A 7126-nucleotide genomic window follows, 5' to 3' on the forward strand; every position below is an offset into this window, starting at 1 on the left:
TTGGTATATCTTGTGAGATGCTAGTATATGCCTACTTTCTAACAAACTGCTTTCAAGTTTTCTCAGAAATTTTTGTCAAATGTTAAATTTTTACCCCCAAAGACTTGGATCTTTGGATTTATCAAACACTAAATTACTATGATCACTTACCTCTGGGGATTGAGTACTTAATCTGTTCCACTGATCTACAACTCTATTTCTTAGCCAGTACCAGAAAGTTTTGTTAATTACAACTTTATAATATAGTTAGGTACTACTAACAGACTTCCTTAACATTTTTCATGGATTCCTTTGATATTTTTTGCCTTTTGTTATTATATTTTCTAGCTCTATAAAATAATCTTTGGTCTTTTGATTGATATGGCAATGAAAAAGTTAATTAATTTAAGTAAAGATTTCATGTTCATTATATTGGCTCAGCCTATACATGAACAAATGATATTTCTTCCATTCTTTCGGTCTGTTTTTATTTGTGTGAATAGTGCTTTGAAATTCAATTGATATAGGTTTGTCTTGGCAGGTTTCCTCCCAAGTATTGTAAAATATCTAAAGTTATTTGAAATGGAAATTCTTGTTCAATCTCTTGCTGCTGGGTTTTGTTGGTAAAATATAATAATGTTAATTACCTATATAGGATTGTTTTATATCCAGCAACTTTATTTAAGTTGTTTTTAAATTAATTCTCTAGGCTGTCTTAGTTTAATCTCTAGGCTTCTCTAAGTATATTATCATAGAGTGGTAGTTTTGTTTCTGCATTGTCTATTTTTATTCTTTCAATTTCCTTTTCTTGTCTTCTGACTATGGCTAGAATCAGGGTGATAATGGACATCTTTGCATCACCCCTGATACTATTAGAAAGGCTTCTAGCTTATCCCCATTGCAGATAATTCTTGTTCTTGGTTTTTAATAGATACTACTTATTTTAAGAAAGGCTCCATTTATTCCTGTTCTTTCCAGTGTTTTTGAAAGATATGTGTCATGTTTTATCAAAGTCATTTTCTTCTTCTACTAATATAATAATATGATTTGTATTGTTTTTTCTTATTGATATGTTCAATTATGCTGATAGTTTTCCTAATACTGAATCAGCCCTGCATTAGAGGTAGAAAAACCACCTGGTCATAGTATATTATCTTTGTGATCTGTTGCTGTGTTCTCCTTGCTAGTAATTTTTTTACATCCTTATGGATTAGGGAAATTAGTCTATAATTTCCTTTCTCTTTCTCTCTTTTTTTTTTACTCTCCCTGGTTTAGGTATCAAAACCATAGTTGTATATAAAAAAGAATTTGGTAGGACTGTTTATCAATTTTGTTTATTTGTTTGGTTTTTTTTGTGAGGCAATTGGGATTAAATGATTTGCCCAGGGTCACACAATGAGTAAGTGTCAAGTGTCTGAAGCTGAATGTGAACTCAGGTCTTCCTGAATCAAGGGCCGGTGCTTTACCCAATGCACCACCTAGCTGACCCTTTTTAACAATTAAAAAAAATAGTTTATATTTAGTTTATATAGTTTGGGGATTAATTTTTCCCCCTAAATGTGTGGGGGAATTCACTTATAAATTCATATGGTCCTGGAGATTTTTTCCTCAGGCAGTTTATCTATGGCTTTGTTCAATTTCTTTTTCTAAGATGGGATTATTTAAGTATTCTATTTCCTCTTCTAGCAATCTGGACAATTTATATATATATATATATATATATATATATATATATATATATATATATATATATATATATATATATATATATATATATATATATATATATATATAAAACATTTGTCTATTTCTCTTCGACTGATAATTTTATTGGTATATAATTGGAAAAAAGCTGCTAATAAGTTTTTTTTTTTAATTTTCAGCTTCATTGTTGGTATATTCACCCTTTTCATTTTTTATACTGGTGATATGCTTTTCTTCTTTCTTTTTTAAAATCAAATTAATCTGGCAAAGAATTGGAAATTGAGGGAATGCTCATCAATTGGGGAATGGCTGAACAAGTTGTGGTATATGAATGTAATGGATTTCTACTGTGCTGTAAGAAATGATGAGCAGGCAGATTTCAGCAAAACCTGGAAAGACTTAATTGGACTGATGCTGAGTGAAGTGAGCAGAACCAGGAGAACAATGTACACAGTAAAAGCAACATTGTATGATCAACTGCGATAGACTTAGCTCTTCTCAGCAATACAATAATCTAAGACAATTCCAAAGAGCTCATGATGGAAAAGGTTCTCCACATCCAGAAAAAAAGAATTACAGATTCTGAATGCAGATAGAACCATATTGAGGCTTTTCCCTTTTGTTCTGATTCTTCTTTTACAACATGAATAATGCAGAAATATGTTTAATGTGATTGGACATATATAATCTATATCATATTACTTTCTGTCTTGTGGAGGGGGAAGGAAGGGAGGGAGGGAGAAAAATTTGGAACTAAAAATATTATGAAAAAAATTTGAAAATTATCTTTACATGCTTCTGGAATTAATAAAATACTTTTATGATTAACTTTTTAATCAAATTAATCAATAGTTTTTCTCCTAAAACCAGTCATTAATTTTATTTATTAATTTAATGGTGTGGGATTTTTTTTTTTTGCTTTTAATTTTATTAATATCTTATTTGAAAAAAAATCTTATTTGATTTTTTTTGGGGGGATAAAGGTTAAGTGACTTGCCCAGGGTCACACAGCTAGTAAGTGTCAAATGTCTGAGGCTGCATTTGAATTCGGGACCTCCTGAATCCAGGGCCAGTGCTTTATCCACTGTGCCACCTAGCTGCCCCATCTCATTTTATTTTGAAGATTTAAATTTTGGTGTTTAATTAAGTATTTTAATTTTTAGTTGCATGCCCAATTCATTGATCAGCTCTTGTGTGTGTATATGTGTGTGTGTGTGTGTGTGTGTGTGTGTTTTGGGGGGTATAAATTTTCCCCTAAGTACTGCTTTGGCTGAATCCCAAAAATTTTGTTGTTGTCTCATTGTTGTCATTATCTGTAATGAAAATATTGATTGTTTCTGTGAGTTGTTTCTGTGATTGTTTCATCCACTCTTTCTGTAGAATTAGATTATTTAGTTTCCAAATCATTTTAATCCATGCTTCTACAGACCTTTATTCAGTATTGTAACGATTGGAATAACGCCACCTGCTGGATACTAACTGTAGAAGAGTTCTGCCCATGAAGCGAAGGTCTTTGAGGGCAAGACCAGGAGTCTTTTCTTCAGGAGTCAGGAAGTGACGCGGACTAGTGGGAGGAGGAAGGAAGAGACTGGCGCTCAGTCTCGCGCTCTCTTTCCTTTGGACTCTGGTGGAGAGCGGAGCTAGAAATGTGCTCTCCCTTTAATAGCTAGGAATTTAGGCCTTTTTCTCTCTCTTTACCAAATTCTTATTCTCCTTAATAAATGCTTAAAAGTCTAACTCTTGCTAAAGCTTATAATTTATTGGCGACCACTCATTAGATATTTTAGACAGTTTAGCTAGAATTTTAGCCCTTAACAGATGGCTGACCACGAAGAGGAAAGCTAAACTTCAGTCTTCTGATCTTCTGGTTGGGTAAGAAATTTCCCCTCCCTCTCCCTTTAACTGCTAAGTACTGGCGTACTGGCTGTGTTTTCCTTTAAATTTTTTCGAATGGACCTTTTAAACTCCCTAATTACCCTATTTTTGATTTTAGTCTGTTTAACCAGACAAATGGGGGATAAGATCATGTTAATGCTTTGTTTTTGTGGATTTTCTATTTTTCTTTTTATTTTTGTTAAAAGAGCCAGCAACTTACTCACACAAGGAAATATCTCTCCCTCTCCCAACCATGCTTTTTCAGAGAAACCTGAAGAGATTCCCGCAGCTTTTCCCAGTTCTAACACTAATTGTTGCTTTAATTTTGCATGCCTGGAGGCAATGACCCACCCTCTAGAAGCTTTTAATCCCCTAGCACCTGGAGGCAAAGTGGGGGAAGAGGAATCCAGGCCTGAGTTCAAAATCAAGTCTGATTCAAATTGCTCTGGTCCCTCCCCTCCTCTCCAGACCCCACCCTCTACTCCTCCTATGGCCAAGCCCATTGCTTCCCCTGCCTGGGAAGTCCAGAGATCTGATGCGCATGCTCAACTTTCTGTAACTACATTTGCAGCTTCAGGCTCAGTCCTTCCCCAGCCTGGCTGTGCTTCTGAGACAACCTTAGAAAACCCTTTAAATTCCAGATATGCTCGTTTTGTTGATAATTTTGCTAACCTGCTTTTGTCTTTAATTAGTAATCTTATAAAGCATTTGTATGGTGAAAAGACTGACAGACAATATAGAGGGGTTAAAGAAGAAAAAGTTAAGCTGAATAAGAATAATAACAATCAACATAGTTCAAGACTCTGCTTCTTTTGCCATGGAAGTATATATATTTTACAGAAATGTAGAAGTAAGAAGCAAGGTATTGATATGAGTATTGGGGATTTTAGATATCGGAATCAAAAGTGTTCTAAATTCACTCAGATTATTAATAGTATCAGTTCAGAGGTTACATAGGATTTCTATGCTATTACACCTACATTTTGAAATTAATGGTATGGGTTTATTTTCATAGAGATTTTCATGCTTTTGAGATTGTGTTTTATACTTAGTTTTTAAAACAAGGAGAATATTTGTAAAAGCTTTTTATAGTCATGTGATCAAGTTTATATTTTATAATACTCTTATTAATATTAAGTTCATATTCATTTAGATTTCCCTAGTTTGAATTTCATTGTCTTTTATTGTTCCATGTGTATTTTTTTTCTATTTATTCATCTCTAATTTTGAAACATTGCAAGATGGTTTTGATTTTATTATACAATGTTAATTCTAGGAGTATTGTGCTCCCATATTCTGAGTTGTTTGTTTTTGTTATTTTTTCTCAACTGATTATTTGATCAAACTCTTTAAAGCATTTCCCTGGCAAATTGTTTGCCATGGCAAGTGTAAATTGATTCTAGAAGTATTATTTTTGATAAGCATATTCCAAAAAAAAAAAAAAAGAGGGGAACATTTGTAAAAGTTGTCTTTGAGATTGTGTTGTGCTTTAACTTTTATTTAAATATGTTCAGATTTTTCAAAAAAGTAATTGTATACTAAGTAAAAAAAAGGGGTATTATTTGAAATTGTTGCATAATTATATATTGTGTTCTGAGTCAAGATGTATTCACATTTTTTGCAATCATTTATTATCCTCAATTTTTAAATCCATATGAGACTTGGATTATGGGAACTTATCATTTAAGACATTAATTGCCTTTATTCTGAGTTATCAGATGCCAGTTGGCCAAGATGCCATCCAATCACAAGAGGAATACATGCAAGAGCAGACACTGAATTGTCACATGAGGGGAGACATGCATGAAGTCAAGGTATGGCCGAGGGAACGGCTTTTGACTAATGTTGAGGTTGGATTCTCTTGGTTTAATATTTTATTTTATTTTTCCCCACAATATTGTACAGATGGCTGGAAGTATTCATCCCACCCATCTCACTTCTACACCTGGCTTCCATGCTCCCTCCTATATGCCTGATGCCATGGACATCTCAGTCCCATGCATCTGATTAAGTCTGACTCAGTTTCTTCCAATATGTTCGGTGGCATGGACATATATTCCATCCACCTATTTTAAGCCTGGCATACTGTATGGGCAGTACATATTGCTCAAGTGTGGGAATGCTCATATCCCATCATTTCTCTGTTCTTTTATGGTAACCCCCATAATTATCTCAGGTGTCATGATAAATACAGTGTTGAATTTGGCCTTGACACCTGTTACCAATTATATTAGATTTTTTAATTTCTCATAATGGCATGAGGATAATTAGGCAGATGATGCAAAAAGTGATAAAACAAAGATAAAAATTATTTTTATTAATTAATATTGCAGCAATTGTCTTCTCAATTACCCTCCATAAGGGGGGACTATAGTAATATTATAATTTTAAAGAATGGTTCAATTTTTGTTTTATTATATGTTTCATGTGTAACAACTAAGATTCTGAATTCCCTTAGACATGTTTTTGAGAACTTTCATTGTTGGATTTGATTATTGACAAAGCTATTTTAAAGTTGTGTTAAGCTCAATTTTGTAGGAAATTTTCCTGGCTGATTACCAGCATCCACACATCAACCCCTGAAAAGACTTCCATTCCACGACTACACCTAGAGGACATCTAAGAAAAGACTTTCAGAGACTTTAAATGAACAGTTTTGATTTGTTGTTTTTGTTGTTTTTTTTCTCTTTCTGTTATAATATACACCATCTGTAACATGTACTCTCTGCAGAGGCCCTCCCTTTGCAAGACTAATGTCAAAGCGTCGGTTCATGAGGACAAAAAAAAAATCGCCCCTCTGGACAAAACTTTCCTCTCTTCCTTTTCTATATTGTTGTTCACATATTATTAGCTAGCAATAGTTATTATATTCTTTTTACTGTTCCGTCAAGGAAACATTTTGTTTCTTGAGGAACAACAGGGGGGACTGTAACGATTGGAATAACGCCACCTGCTGGATACTAACTGTAGAAGAGTTCTGCCCATGAAGCGAAGGTCTTTGAGGGCAAGACCAGGAGTCTTTTCTTCAGGAGTCAGGAAGTGACGCGGACTAGTGGGAGGAGGAAGGAAGAGACTGGCGCTCAGTCTCGCGCTCTCTTTCCTTTGGACTCTGGTGGAGAGCGGAGCTAGAAATGTGCTCTCCCTTTAATAGCTAGGAATTTAGGCCTTTTTCTCTCTCTTTACCAAATTCTTATTCTCCTTAATAAATGCTTAAAAGTCTAACTCTTGCTAAAGCTTATAATTTATTGGCGACCACTCATTAGATATTTTAGACAGTTTAGCTAGAATTTTAGCCCTTAACAGTATAATTTCATTGCATTATGATCTAAAAAAAAGACGTGTTTAATATTTCTGCTTTTCTTCATTTGTTTGTGAGTTTTTTATGCCCTAACACATGGTAAATTTTTGTGAAGATGCCATATTCACCTGAGAAAAAGCCATGCTCATATCCTTTACCATAAAATTTTTTCCACAGGTCTGTTACATCTCACTTTCCTGAAATTCTATTCACCTCTTTAACTTTTTCTTATCTATTCTCTGATTAAATTGATCTAGCTCTGTAAGGGGA

Source organism: Dromiciops gliroides, chromosome 5 (genome assembly GCF_019393635.1).
Source record: "Dromiciops gliroides isolate mDroGli1 chromosome 5, mDroGli1.pri, whole genome shotgun sequence".
In the NCBI taxonomy this organism is placed as follows: domain Eukaryota; kingdom Metazoa; phylum Chordata; class Mammalia; order Microbiotheria; family Microbiotheriidae; genus Dromiciops; species Dromiciops gliroides.